Source organism: Schistocerca gregaria, chromosome 2 (genome assembly GCF_023897955.1).
Source record: "Schistocerca gregaria isolate iqSchGreg1 chromosome 2, iqSchGreg1.2, whole genome shotgun sequence".
NCBI lineage: Eukaryota > Metazoa > Arthropoda > Insecta > Orthoptera > Acrididae > Schistocerca > Schistocerca gregaria.
The window spans coordinates 697,962,929-697,978,113 of NC_064921.1; the positions used below are offsets into that span (position 1 = coordinate 697,962,929).

Below are 15,185 nucleotides of genomic sequence, written 5' to 3' on the forward strand. Positions count from 1 at the left end.
ACTCGTTCTCGTTCATACAGCAAAAATTCAATAGTATCATTCAAAGATCAAAATCTACAAACAGAATCATGTGTTAACCAAAGTTAATTATTTTTCATAATAATTCAGCACTTTGCGATGAGCCTGATTCAGGGGCTTGCTTTCCTGGTGAATTCGTGGTTTTAGTTTAACAATGATATAATTAGAAAACATTCTTTTTGTTGTGTATCTTTCTAATCCAACATTAGAGCTCAGATCGTAAACATATAGAAACAGGACAGTTTCAGACATCCTCGGCTAGGGTCGTCATGTACACTTATTCCGAAACATTATTTACCAACGCAGAAAAGGCTACATTTTTCTGTGAAAACAGACTAGGTCATTGCTGCGAAGCAGTGATATACAGTACTGACGTTCCACCTACATTAATGAGATCCGGACGCTTTACCCATAATGTTCCCTCAGTAACTGGTACATAATACCTAAATCTGTTCTTAGTTGAATATGAAAAAGACAATGAAAATGTCCTACTTCTCGCCATATACATTTTTATGCAGTTTGCGTCAATACCTGTAGGTTTAGTTCCAACTGTCAAAAACACCTTGGTACGTGGTACTGAGTGAAATGACACGCCAGTTGAAAACTGAGTTCCTTACGACGCAAAGTGATGGCGCAGAATTGGCTAGGAATCTGGACTCACGTTCTTGAGAGCCGAGCTTCAGCCTCTATTCGGCCACCCTGGTATAGGCCATCTATGGTTTCTCTGAGGTAAACATCAGGGTAAATCCATTGAAAGAAACACGGTTGATTTGCATCCCAGTCTGAGCTTTGTGACGCTACGCTAAGCTCTAATCTTCCTTTCTGACGACCCCACATGAGAGTGGAATAACACTGTACGGAAGAGGCTTTCATTGAAGCCAGGACAGATAACAGAACGAATAGCTCTCAGACTTTTAATATACATATCGCAGAAGAAATTACTCCGTGAGTGTTCATGTGCGTCCTCTGAAGGTAGCCGCCCTTTCCGTCAATTCATATGTTACTTTCATTTAACGTTTGCTTTCGTGACTTCAGTTATGTGTAATTTGGATATAAATAGTCAGGCGTAAAATACAAATTTTAAATTCAGTTATGTCTTTCACTAACTTTCTTTCCATTGTAATCTAATACGCTGTAACGTAAACGTGTCATATTTCAGAGTACAGATTCTCTGGAATTTTCTCAGAGATTATGCTACTTCAGAATTCAACAATACTTTTGGCTGATAATCATTCTCTATTCCTAGCTCAAGGGGGCTGTGCATTTAGCGGTTGCCCAGCAATATGCTGCAGAACGTATAACAAGTAAATTAGGCCTATATTCTAAATACAGACCCGAAATAAAAGTTAAAAGTTATCAATGTATTTCGTTACACAAATCTGGAAACGAAACGGTGTTACATTCTGCTCTAGATGAACAGTATTCGCCCATATGAATAGTTGCACTGGACGTCAATTACTATACCATTTTTTACTGCGTTTCGATGCGCTACGCGGGTGTGGAAACTGTTATGTTTTACAATAATATCTCCCTGCCCGAGATACTTTTTGAAATAGCTTTCATTGTGGTATTCTATTTCTGATGAAAATGAGTAACACCCATCCCATCGTTGCTGGGATGCAGGATGCAATTAGTGAAATGTATACATAGATTTTCATTGGCGGCTTTCTGTAATATCAGCGAAACCTATCCGTTCAATATTTTTTTTATTGTCGAATTTCTCTAAACAGCATGTCAGGCTCATCTTTCTAAACTTGATATTTGGGATTTACACTTTGCTAGGACCACATATTCCAAAGAGAAAGACAAACAGCCATCGGATTCATGTGTGAGGATGAAGCTAATGTGAAGCACATAGATGTAGCTTAGCTTCTTTTCGATATTGACTGCTTCGTAACAGGCCAACAATATACATCCGAGAAATGGATTGGTTCTTGTCTTTCAGATGAGACCGTTGATTGATTTGCAGTACGATAGTGAAAGTACGCGAACGGAGTTGAGACAGTTAGACTTAGCCTTTACAGTCATATCACAGGACCATTTAGTATGTTCCTGCTTTCTAAGGCACAGTGAGAATTATATTTGAAAACTACAATTCTACATTTTTTTTCTTTTTTACAGTTAACCTTGTGAAAGGTATAATCTAAGGGATGCTCTGTAAATTTTAATTACATCATCGGGCATTTTACGTAAGATAGCTAGACACAATTTAAATACGATACTCTTACATATTTAGCGGTATGAGTGGGTTACAGATCTATAGAAAGCACTAGGCGAATCGAAAAGCGTATTAAACTGTTTTTCTTTTAATTTAATTTTATGATAACTTGCTATACATACCACCCAGACATTAGTAACACTTCTTTTGACTATACTAAATTTATTTTAGTTCATACAGAACGCTTAATAGCTAATAATTGTATGAATAGGCTAGAAACTTTCAAACAGTTCAATATTTCTTAGTAAGTGATAGACTATTATGATACGAGGGTAGTGCGAAATAGATGAGAAACAGATGTTTCAATTCGCTTAGTCTCTTGCACCAAGTGGCTTGCTGATCACAATAGCACTCATACGAAAAGAATGTGTGATTTGTATCTGAGTTGCGTCGAACGAATAAGATCAGGAGTCTCCAAAAGATGTTCTGTGGTTCTGTGGACGGGATGGAAAAAATTTCCGCGTAAGAAATTCACTTATAACTCAAGTCAGATATCGCTTGCGGGATGGGAGGGGGGAGAGCGCTGGAAGATTGCACAGTTTACCTCTTTACCATCATATTTCTTCCCATTCTGCTTTCAAGGCATAATATGGCTTTGCTTTAAGCTCAAAGACGTGGTCGAAAGCATCGAAATCGGGATAAACGCCCACTGTGCGCTGCGTTCTTTTCGACGAGGCCAATGTAGTCCTTTTGCATGAGGCCTTGATATGACTGGACCCAGAGAAAATTCAACGAAGTTGCATACTGCTTACGTTCGATTTATTGCGATGTTATGCCCTTTTCAAATGTGGGCAGTAGATTCTCGTCACACAATTACAGTTTTTTTCACAAAAACATAAATTGCCACTTGTAGTTTCTCCAATGTCTTAAGTACGAGGAAGATAGCATTCAAAAACTTTATTCTCTATTACTGCAACAAGATCGATAATGGAAAGTGTTCTGTAAAGAATGCACGTCTCATGGCCTAAAAACTAATAATAAACTCTACAATTACGCCATTGCTTTATCTGCCCATCCAACCATGTATCAATTATTGGACGGTAAATCCTCGTCCTCTCGGCTGTTAGTGAAGGCTTACAAAACTGGAGCTTTTCCTTTTCCTTTAAGTAGGTCCCCAATTGTCCTCTAGAGTCTGGGGTCAAAGTTTCAACCTTTGGCACCACTTGAACCAGGGCCTTTCGTGAGTCAGTCCGGCACGAACACGTTCCAGTTACTGCTTGTGATGTAAGTTTATTTATCCGATAGGCGCATACGACCGCAGTCTAAAATCGCTATTTTAATCAGTGTAAACCTTTTCTTTTAAGCTTGTTGTTCTCTTTTCAAAACATACTACACACTTGACATATAAGTACAGCTTTGTGTAGTCCAAAGAAAGACATAGAAGGCTACGTAAAAACGATGTCCATACATGGTATTTTCTCCTTTAAGTAGCCTGCTCTTCAAATGACTGATTAGTTAGTATGACTAAGTTCTGATTGTGTGAGATGTCTAATATAGTGTAAACTATGCAGAGTTTTCATCTATCGAAGTCGTGTTACATTTTTAAGGTCTGCTGAAACTCATTGTTTCTCCATTAATATGTTTAAAATTCTTCCATTCGGTACAATGTATCATTATAGAGTGAGTGGTTATCCCTGTAAACGTTATTGTTGTTCATTTTCTGTGTGACTCATGTTGTCCGTCGACGTATCATGTTGTCACCTATTTTCTCTTCCCTAACATGCTATCTGCTCTCAACGGGCAGTACACTTGTATTCGGGAAGCGCACGCTCTAATGAAGTCTTTTCTCTAAATCTCTTGCACAAATTGCCAGGTTGGTCCTCTAACAAGGTCATGATCTATTTCATTCCCCAGTACTGTCCTGCAGGACACCGCTCTGTCTCAAATGACCTCTATGTCGAAGGGAAGTTAATCTCTAAACTTACTTCGTTCCCAATGAATGGACAGTTGAAGTAACTACTGTAATTATTGTAATTATATAACAAGTTCAGAAAAGTCATATAGAGGTATGTGGTAAACCAACCACTACTTATCAAGGGAATTAAGCAACGCATATACAACGAAAGAAAAAAGCCGACATGTAGGTCGATTTGCACGTAATGAATGTGTTCCGAAAGTACAAGTCACCTCTCACACAAAGGCTCGTTACGGTATAAGTAAGTGTAGCATTTGATCTCTGCCGCCCAATGTATTACCTGACTGCTGCGACCAGCCAGCAGTTTACAGCGTGGAAGTCGCCCTGCGTACGCTGTAACCGGAGGGTGTGTTCTCTCATCGACAGCCAGTCAATGGACTTTCACGGTGACCTGCAGTGTTCATTCACACGGCAATGTCTGGCAACAGTGAAAGCGGGCCGCCCCAGTAACAGTGGTCCGGCCTTCACTCGTATAAGTGCGCCGTCGGCTGTAACAGTGTTTCACGAGGAGTAGTCTGCGCCTGATTGACCCTTCGGGTAGCTGCAGTCGGTCGGGCCACTGAGCACGTGTTTATTGCTACTGTTGTAAATGTGAATAGTTAACAGAAATAGTTTGGGCAAGTGGTAGAAAACCTTTTTTTAAAAAAAAGTGGTGCCGGGTGTCTGGTGTATTTTCTCTTAGACGCGTTCCGATTTGCTACCTATAGAAGATAGAGTGAGAAAAGTTAGTGAGTGCTGCTTTCAGTATGACGATATTGCAGTGCCTGTGTACGTAAGAAGTACAATGCAATATTCCTTCGGATATGCATGCATTGCATCGTACTTCTTACCATGACAGGCACTGCAATGTAATATTTATCCGACAACAGAAGGCTAATGACTTGAGATTAAAATGTCTCCTCTGTTCTGGAATTACAGTAAGTGTACGAATGCAGGTTAGTTCAAATGGTTCAAATGGCTCTGAGCACTATGGGACTTAACATCTATGATCATCAGTCCCTTAGAACTACTTAAACCTAGCTAACCTAAGGACAGCACACAACACCCAGCCATCACGAGGCAGAGAAAATCCCTGACCCCGCCGGGAATCGAACCCGGGATCCCGGGCGTGGGAAGCGAGAACGCTACCGCACGACCACGAGATGCGGGCTGCAGGTTAGTGACACATGGACGAAGACATATGGAAGTTTGGGTCTTGCCGTGAAACGTACACAAATAGCCGAAATTGTTGAGGCGACTGCCCGCGGCAAGCGGTAAATTCGGCTTCTAGTCCCGGTTCAGCACAAATTTTTAATGCCATTATTCCATTTACGGTTGGTGGTTGCCGTATCCGCAACTGCGAATACATTTCCTGCATTCGGTATTGTTTACTGTTTATCGTGCTACAGGATGTTACAAATATACTTTTACAAACTTCTGAAGCAGGTTCCTTACACAAAAACAAGAAAAAAGTTCATATAAACAGATTTTAAAAATTCCTTCGTTTTTGAGTTATTAATGCAAGTTGATGTTCAACAGCTCGCCTAGTACAACTCAACAACTTCACTTATATATGCATCCGTTTGGATCATTGTACCCTAGAAGATGTTGGGTTGCCAGGGAAGCTTGTACACATTCGTCATTCGTCTGTCTTCAAAGTGTCCTTTGTGGCTCAAATGGCTCAAAAGGCTTTAAGCACTTTGCGACTTAGCATCTGAGGTCATCAGTCCCATCGACATAGAACTACTTAAACCTAACTAACCTAAGGACATCACACATCCATGCCCGAGGCAGGATTCGAACCTGCGACTGTAGCAGCAGCGCGGTTCCGGACTGAAGCGCCTAGAACCGCTCGGTCACAACGGCCGGTCTGTCCTTTGTGCACGTGTACTACAGGTAGTGAGTTAATTGGAAGTGGTCCGTCTAAACATGGCAGGATATTCATTTCGTGAACACGCAAACATGATTTCCACGTACGCCCGCGCGAATGGTAATGGACACGCGGACGCTCGGCTGTATCAGACGGCGTTTTCAGACCGTCGACAGCCGAGTCAGACGACCCTAGGTGCTGTGTATTGCCGGCATTGCCAGGACAGAATCCGTAGCACTGCAGACTATTGATCGAGGAAGAACACGTGTTGGTCGTACACCTGACCAGCAAGAGCACGTTCAAAGAAGAGCCAGGCATCACAAGGCGAGTGGCCCTAGCATGTGGTCCATCTCCAAGTTCAGCATGGATGATACTGCACGAGCAATTCATGTATCCGCACATCTTCAACGCGTACAGAGCCTTACACTTGCTACCCATCCACCACGGGAAAACCTTTTCCGATGGTTTGTTGCACAAACTGCCAATCCATTGTCTGTTACCTAAGTTTTTCTTGCAGCACAGGTTACGTTTGGAAGAGGCAGAAGAACAAATTTTCACAATGAGCACATACGGGCAGCTGTTCTTACCTACTCTTAAGCGCTTCTGCCCACCATTCTAGGGAACATTATCTTACACCAGTTAATCAAAAACGAGCTCCTCGCCAGGCTATAAGGACCAAGAGATGTCTAGCGGCGACCGTGACATCCTCTGCTTTGCGGCGTCGTGGGGATGCGGTGTGAAGGGCATGTGGTCAGCATATCGCCCTCCCAGACGTTCTGCAGTCACTCCAGGCCGTGGAGCCGCAACTAGTCGGCCAAATAGCTGCTCAACTGACAACACGAGGCTGAGTGCACCCAGCACCAGTACCGCATCCAAGGAAAAACCCTTGGCAGTACCGGAAATCAGAACCCGAATCCTCTGTATGGCAATCATCTACGCTGAGCGCTCAGCTACGGAGGCGGACTACTTCTGTTTACAGCATGTTCAAACCTAAGTTTGATTTTCAGAAATAAAGTCTGTCGTTAGCAATAGTATTAGGTTGCTGACATCGACTTGAGCAAAGTTTAGATAACAGCCGCTGCAGCCTGGAACAGAAATTCTGCTTCAGTTTTCAGAGTGTCACGCATCTGTGAAATGTCGCAGATTTTTCGTGAACTACGCAATCAACCTACCTTCGAAAGTGAAAATATAATCTATACAGTACATAGTACTAATGCGCGGTCCGGTTAATAAATAGAGCTAGGAAAACATTTAATTAATGGGAAATGTTATCTCATTTGAGAAAGGTGGAGGAAAGAACAGATTGAGAAGTCATCGTCCGCCTAAAGTGATTAAGGAAAACCAACGGAACGTGAGTAAGGATGACCAGAGGACGGTTGCAATACCACTCTTCCCGAATGCGAATCTATTGACTTAGTCACTACTCCACTTCACTTAGTAATTTTTGAGCGGCGATACAAAGTAGATGAGTTGGGAAGATATCAGTTTCCTAGTGGGTGACGAGCACAAGGAAACAAATTTTAGATAAACCAAAGCAAGAATTAATCTGTAGTTTCCAATGCGAGTGTACACTGAAGAGCCAAGACGTTATGACCACCTGATTAATAGATTGTTTGTCCATCTTCGCAACGAAATACACCAGCGATTCTGCGTATCTATGATCCGAAAGTTCGTCGGTAGATTTGTGGAGGTATGTGGCATTAGACGTCTACGCACAGGTCATGTAATTCGCGTAAATAACGGGCCGCTGATTTGCGCATGCGGTGATGGTTTCAACAGCGACCCATATGGGTTTCCGTAGGATTTACATCAGGCGAATTTGGTAACCCAGAAATAAACGTGAGTTTGCTATAATGCTCCTCAAACCACTGTAGCATGGTTCTGGCTCCGAGACACAGACAATTTTACTGCTGTAAGATGACATCACCGTCTGGGAAGACATCAAGCTGTCCGCGTGTCTTGAATTACTACCACAGGTTCCATGCAAGCACAGCAGAATGTCTCCCTTAGCACAACACTGTTCCCACCAGCCTGCACCCGTGCCCCGCTCCACGTTTCGAGTCCCCATTCATGTCGATAACGGCGTTTGTGGAGACGACCATCGACCTTGTGCGGCAAAAATGTGATTCACTCGAAGAGCCGACAGGTTTCCACTCATTAATGGCCGAATCCCGAGGGGCCTGTGCCCACTGCAATTGTAACTGACGATGTCGCTGGGTCAATATTTGAACACATAGGGTTGGTCTGCTGCGGAGCTCCATGTTCAACAATGTACGATGAACGGTGTGCTCCGAAGCACTTGTGCGTGCACCAACACTGTACACTTTCGGTAGAGATGCCACAAATCACCATCTATTATCCTACTTTACGGATCAGACAACCCTCCGAAACCACGTTAGGTGAAATGTCGTGTACGTCCTACCATTTAGCGCCTAGTGGTGGTTTCACTGTCCTTCTACTCTTTCCGTAGATGCTCACGGCAGTAGCACGTGAACATTCGACAGGTTTCACCGTTTTCGAGATACTCGTTCACAGACTATGCTTAATAATAATTTCCGCTTTGTCGAAGTCGTTTATCTCAACGGATTTCCGCATTTTCAGCCCATATATTCTAAGGTGATCCCCCGACCGTGTCTGCTTCTCTCACATACTTTTGTTACCGTGTCACGTGCCTACGATGCCACCAAGTGGCATCCAACCGGTGGGCAGTGTTCATAACATTTTGGCTTATCTGTGTATGCATCATTTACTTTGGTACAGAAACACGGATGACTGTATGAATCAAGCTTAAAAGTAAATCTATATTTCTGCACAGAAAACTGTTGAACGACATCTGCGATAAATGTTCAAGAAATTTTAATCGCAAGAAAGATACACGTTGTTCCTCCTGAATGGAGAAACGTATTCAGAATGTATCAGTAGGACACTTCAAATAATTAGTTCTACACAGACAGAGCTTTCTTACACAATGGAAGGCCTCTGTAACGTCGATGAAGATCTATTTGCATAATTTCTATTTAATAAACTGGAGAACAAAACAAACATACATATGCAGTCCTGCCGAAAACTTCGTATAAAGCGAGACAGGTCACTAAAATAACTATTCACATTGCTGTTCGGAGGTGATTTATTGACGCTCTTCGGGCTCTGCCCATGGTGAGAAATATCTGCCACAGAAGGATGAAAAGTCATAACTACAAATGTAACTAACAACACATCACTTAAAGCGAATCTATAAACTGTGTTACATAAAGTACAGAAGTAGACATACTAAAAACAAGAACAAAATCTACATGAAGAATATGGAGTCATGTGTCTCACCCTTCAGTGTGGGAACTTAACTGATAAAGTTACAACCTCAAAGTACCGGCTTCCCGCGTCTGTTCACATTTTCTTAAAAGGCAAAGAGGCTTAAATCTTGCAAGAAAGGGAAAATTCGTTTGATATCGTCAGTTCATAAAAACTAAATCGGGTATTTGCATTATCTATCTTACGTGTATTGTCCGACGAGGAACTGATATCATGGTTGAGATAACACAGTTACTTTATATCCATATTCCTGTACATTCTATTACACAGTAAGACATCTTTAAATAGGTATTTAATTTGAGAAAATCTTAATGTTCTAAGATACACCAGTGAATGCGATGTTGATTAGCCCCTAATCGTTTCCCTCTACCTTAGCATACCAACGAGGTGGACGAGGTGGCGCAGTGGTTAGCACACTGGACTCGCATTCGGGAGGATCACGGTTCAAATCCGCGTCGGTGCATCTTCATTTAGATTTTCCGTGATTTCTCTAAATCGCTTCAGGCAAATGCTGGGATGGTTTCTTTGAAAGGGCACGGCCGATTTACTTCCCCATCCTTTCCTAATCCGAACTTGTGCTTCGTGTCTGATGACCTTGTTGTCGATGAGACCTTAAACACTAATTTCCTCCTCTTCCTCCTACCTTAGCGTTTCCATAATGTGTCGCTACTCATGTCTATAACGGTACAAAGAGCCGTCATTAATTAGACGCAGCAATATCTTGGACGACTTTCTGATACCCTACCATGAGGTCACTGTCATCAGTTCATATAATGTTGGTGAGAATCACTCATATTTACCTCCAACATAGAATGAAAATATCTAACTAAGGCGTAACAGACATTTTTAGCTCAAGAAAATGACACATTTCACGCAAACGGCATCCTTATTCATTGTCAACTTACTTAAATGGAAAAATAATAAAATATTCCTGAATTATTGACATTCTTACACTTTTACCGTAGAATGCTGCAAATTTACTATCCACCTTTATAAAACTATTAATGGAAACATCGTGTCCACTGAACTGATGACAATAAAATTTATGAGAATTTGCCAGAACCTTGACGATTTGACACTGCTGCCTCTCAATGATGTGGTTGTCTCGGTGTTCCCAAAACTGCACTCACTACCCTGCAAACCTCTGATGATGGGTCGTTGCATAGACCAAATGCTTGTGGTTTGTGTAAGATGCATTCTGCATGATTCCATGCTACATTGCTGTGTTTTACGTTATTTTAACGAGCTATAGGGATCAATGTCGTGATTCGTGTACAATGGTTGGAAAAGCCGCTACAAAACCATAATTTTATATGAGAGGTAGATCAACGGTTTCTGGTTCACTCAAAAAGATCAATCCATTTCGACTCATCTCCTTATACAGCAAAATAATGCCAGAGAATCTGCGAGCATTGGATTCACGTCCTAAGGTCAAAGTAAATACAGATCTCAGAACGCTGAACTAAAATTTATTTTTGTCAAGATGCAACAATAAAATTATAATTTATCCTCTTGGCTGTCGTTACTGCTAGCTTCATATGCACTATCGTCGCGTGTTGCATGCTTTCATATCTTAATTCATTTATACTGACAATTATACAATTTTAAACATGGCAGTGAGACAGTAACCGCATAAGAATACGATATGTACGAGAATAATACAACCAACAAATTGCAAAAAGATTTTAATTTAACATGGTATCGACACCGAATACGGGCGTCTTCATCAGGAAAACAAAACAATTAAGGAAGTAGGAGATAAAGGGATTTAAGAGTGAAATGTTCTCGTCATATTTGTTGGATTTTCTGATGAAGGCACACACAGTTAAAGAAAAAATCTTGTAGCAGTTGGTTGGCTGTATTATACATATCATATACTGACAATATCGGTTAACTTATTGCTGCTAATTATCTGTCTCTTTCGATTTAACTCAGAATGTGCAGTTAAGTACAAATTCGGGTTCGTTTTTACGAGATCTCGTCAGTGTCCTACGCTAGACACATTAGGCTCGTAATCGAAAATACTATACTGATCTTTGATTTAAATCTTCCTATATTCCTCTGATAACAGGTATGATACAAAAACAAAGCCGTTCATTATGTGCATCTTCAGACGAAATTTTGACGTCGTGTGAAAACGAGTCACCATCCATTCATTTAACTTTTTTAAAGGAATCTTGATGTTACGTATAAATGAAATTTTTTAGTTCTCACCGAATGTTATCGCGTTGTAAGTTTCATATGACAAGATGAGGCACAACATGGGAATCCACTAAATGATTTACATGGCAGGGGATTTAAACTGGCACACCTCTTACGAAATACTTTGAAGTGCGCCCTCAATACTGAAATCCGATGTCCGTTCCCTTACTGACGTGTGTTAATGAAAATTTTCTGTTTTCTCTTTTCCGACTGTTTCACTTACCGTTAAGTAACGTATCGGTATTTTGCTATCTGACTCCCTCTGATCAAAAGTTGCTATCTCTCTTCAGTAACAAAAATATATTTCGGAGTTCACGAAAATCATTAGAGCGTCAGAGTGTGAGCATTCAGCGGTTCTGTTGCGCTCTAGAATAGTTAAGTTCGCTTATGGATCTTAGAAAGACTGCATACTCTAGTTTGACTGCAAATACGCCTGCAATAAAGATCCAAGAAACAAAGTGTCACGGCAGCCATTTTTCACGTTTAGAGTAGACCACGCAACTAATTTGGAAAATAAAAAATCTTGTTCCTGCAATAAACGATCAGTTGTTATATTGTGACTAGATGTTAGGTCCACACTTCATTAAACGTGTCAACTGGACACTATGAGAGGGAGGGTGGCAATAAACATGCGCTGTAGATACCCATAGGATATTTGCTCCTTTATTCAGAAATAATCTCAACAGGGAAAGAAATTCCCGTAAAAATTGTTTCGTGGCACTGTTGTGTTTTCTACATGACGAAACTTTTGTGATGTGCTTTAAAGTTTAGGTATTCAGACATCGATTCTTTGTTCTAGGCGGATCACAGTGACAATGTGTAAGAACTATTGTCCAGCCATCATTCCAAAAGATCCCACACGACCATATAAACAATAGAACTGAAACGGTAAAAACAGCAATTTCATGCTGTTTCCTTTCTGATAGCTCTTGACTGTCTCTACTTATTAACAAGCAAAGTATATTTATGTTGGTAACATGGACGTCCGCAAGAAATTTTACCACGAGAGAGCAAAATTCTCCAACTGACATTTGTTAGGCGTAACTCTTTTGATTCAATGATCAAAACTTTCATCTTCATTATGACTAAATCCGGCATATCCAAAGAGCTATGAAATATAGTGAGAAAATATGTACAAAAATTATTTATAGCTCCATAATGTGGTAAGAAACGAAAATTAAAATCTGAAAGAGAAGAAAATGAGAACGACTGAGAAAACAGTGTTGAATATCAACAAAAGTAGCCAACATTAACACTCCTCGAAGTGGAGTAACTGGTTGTAAACTATGAAAAAAGGAGTATTAGATATGATAACACGTTCGATCACATTAATTTACTTACTTCATCAGCTTTACGCTTTCTGTTGTTTAATAATGACCAGCATAACTAAAAATGAACAAAATGTGTCGAGAAAACTACATTTTTTTGGTTTGGTGACGTAAAGTGTAGGCTAGAGACTGTAACAGAGTAGGTGAACGTGATAAATCTTTCAAACCCACACTCATACTGACTGGTAGAATCGCCTTTTAATAGCCTAGGACTGAACCAAGTCAATCTTGGTCTCTTCAGGTTTTTGCAAAATTGTGCACTCAGGCCAAGTGGGCAACAGGATTCGTAACTCTATGCCTACAAGCGGTGATGTGTCACACTGCGTAGAGTTGAGAAAAAGTACCAGTTCCTGGAGATGACATTTTGACTACCTTGAAATTTTACACTTTCTTTACCTCGACTACCGCGTAAAATGGGATATCTCTTTCGACTGAAGCATTTGGACTCATACATTACAGACGACTGTGTTCCCCAAAGTCTACTGTAATCGCTCTGACGTTTAAAACTGAATGCAGATTTTGCAAGACATCGCGGGTCTTCTTTGTCCACAGACAAACAGTAAAGTACTACTGAGATTCCGTTGCGTTATAAGAGGAGGGGCGATCTTGAAGAAGCTGAGAACAGATGATGGGCACGTGAATACTTCTGTCATGTTTATGTCGTGCTAGGAATCCGCATGTGACAGTGGTGGTCCGGTCCCTCCCTGCTCCTCGGTAAGCGCTGTACGAGGAAGCAACAAAAAGAAAGAAAAAAAAGATGTAGGACATTATTTCAGGAATGTTCTATAAACTGCAAAACAGCGCCGAAAATATCACCGTGCAGAGGAATCAGCATGATGTCACGGGAACGTCGTGAAAACCAAAATCTTCACAAGTCAGGTAGTCACTGCTAAGTCACAATACTTCCTGCCGCGGCAGGCAGTGTTACTCTGCACTTAAGTAACGTCAGAGGCAATCGTTGGTAGAAATTCAAGGTAATTCCGTAATGAACAAAAAGCCGCATCTAGATTCCAAGAGGGGAGAGCGGTGCCTCTTGCCCCGCCTTGTGGACGCCTATGGTTGGCAATTAAGCACGCGGCGAGTTTAGCCGAGCTAGAATGCATCGCCAGAAATCGGAATGTGGGGCAGATCTAAACTTAAACTGTGCCATGTGCCAACCCTACAATGTGTGGAATCTAGCACTTCGTTAACACACAACTAAGTGAACCCCACAAACATCTTACAATGAACGGAGACGCAAGTAACAACGGCAAATTAACGATAAAGAAAACACAACGTGAGATAACAAATACGATAGTAAATACCGAAGTGTTAACAGTACGCTAACAGTGATTCTCAGTTTCTTTATATGCTACACGAAATTTAATACTAACGGATAAACTGAAGGCGACAAAACGCAAGTGCACTGTTCGGCGAGCATTCTGCAGTGTAAAATATCACTGTTCTGAAAGTAAAGTCAAGAACAACGAAACACGAGGAATGCCTGGTAATAGAAAGTCATAGATACTAAATAATTGTAGAGTACCTGATGCTATAAAAACATCGGCTTATTGAACAGCGCCGAACTATTCATATATTTATTTATAAAAATGTCCCTGATTTGTAGTACGATTTTATAAATTAGAAAAATTTCTCGCTGCTCTTTTTTGAAAGCAAAATGTGAATCACAGCTCTCTCTACTTTGGCACAACCATCTGTGACTTATTTTATGGAGTTTAGCAATCATGGAACAAGCATACTCTTAAAATATTGCATCATGTTCTTATTAGTCTTCATCGCAAGAAAACAATAATCCTGATAACAGTTTTCAGCTGGCAACAGTCACCTTCAGACCACAAAAAGAAAACACAGTTAAATTAATTTGAAATAAAAGAAACAGGTGGAAGAAAGAAAACGTACGTATATAATTCTTATAGCTGCAGCAGAAAGCGGCGGACAATATACACAGGCAGTGTACACAAAAGGAAAATGACAGGCAGGTTTGTACTTCGCTAACGACACATAACTAGTGTAGTATCAACTGTATAGGTAATCTTTCTTTGCTCTCTCTGTCTGTATTATTCCAAATTATTACAGTATGTGATTAAGATAATTTGTCTTATTATTTTTTTTCTTTTTTTTTTTTTTGAGTGGTGCGAAAGTAATTGGTGCGAACTGGACACCAGGATTATTTCTGTTTTCGCGATGAACATTAATAATAAAAATTCTTTGTGGTTTATTAATAATATGTAACGGACGCATTTAAATGGTTGAAATGGCTCTGAGCACTATGGGACTTAACACCTGAGGTCATCAGTCCCGTAAAATTTAGAACTACTTGAACCTAACTAATCTACACCTGAGGTC

General features: G+C 40.7%; 1 protein-coding gene across 1 annotated transcript in view; it reads left to right on the forward strand.

Moving 5' to 3' along the window:
* Positions 1-15,185, forward strand: part of LOC126334785 (uncharacterized) — a 199,574-nt gene that overhangs the window by 855 nt on the left and 183,534 nt on the right. The gene's annotated exons all lie outside the window — the stretch shown is intronic.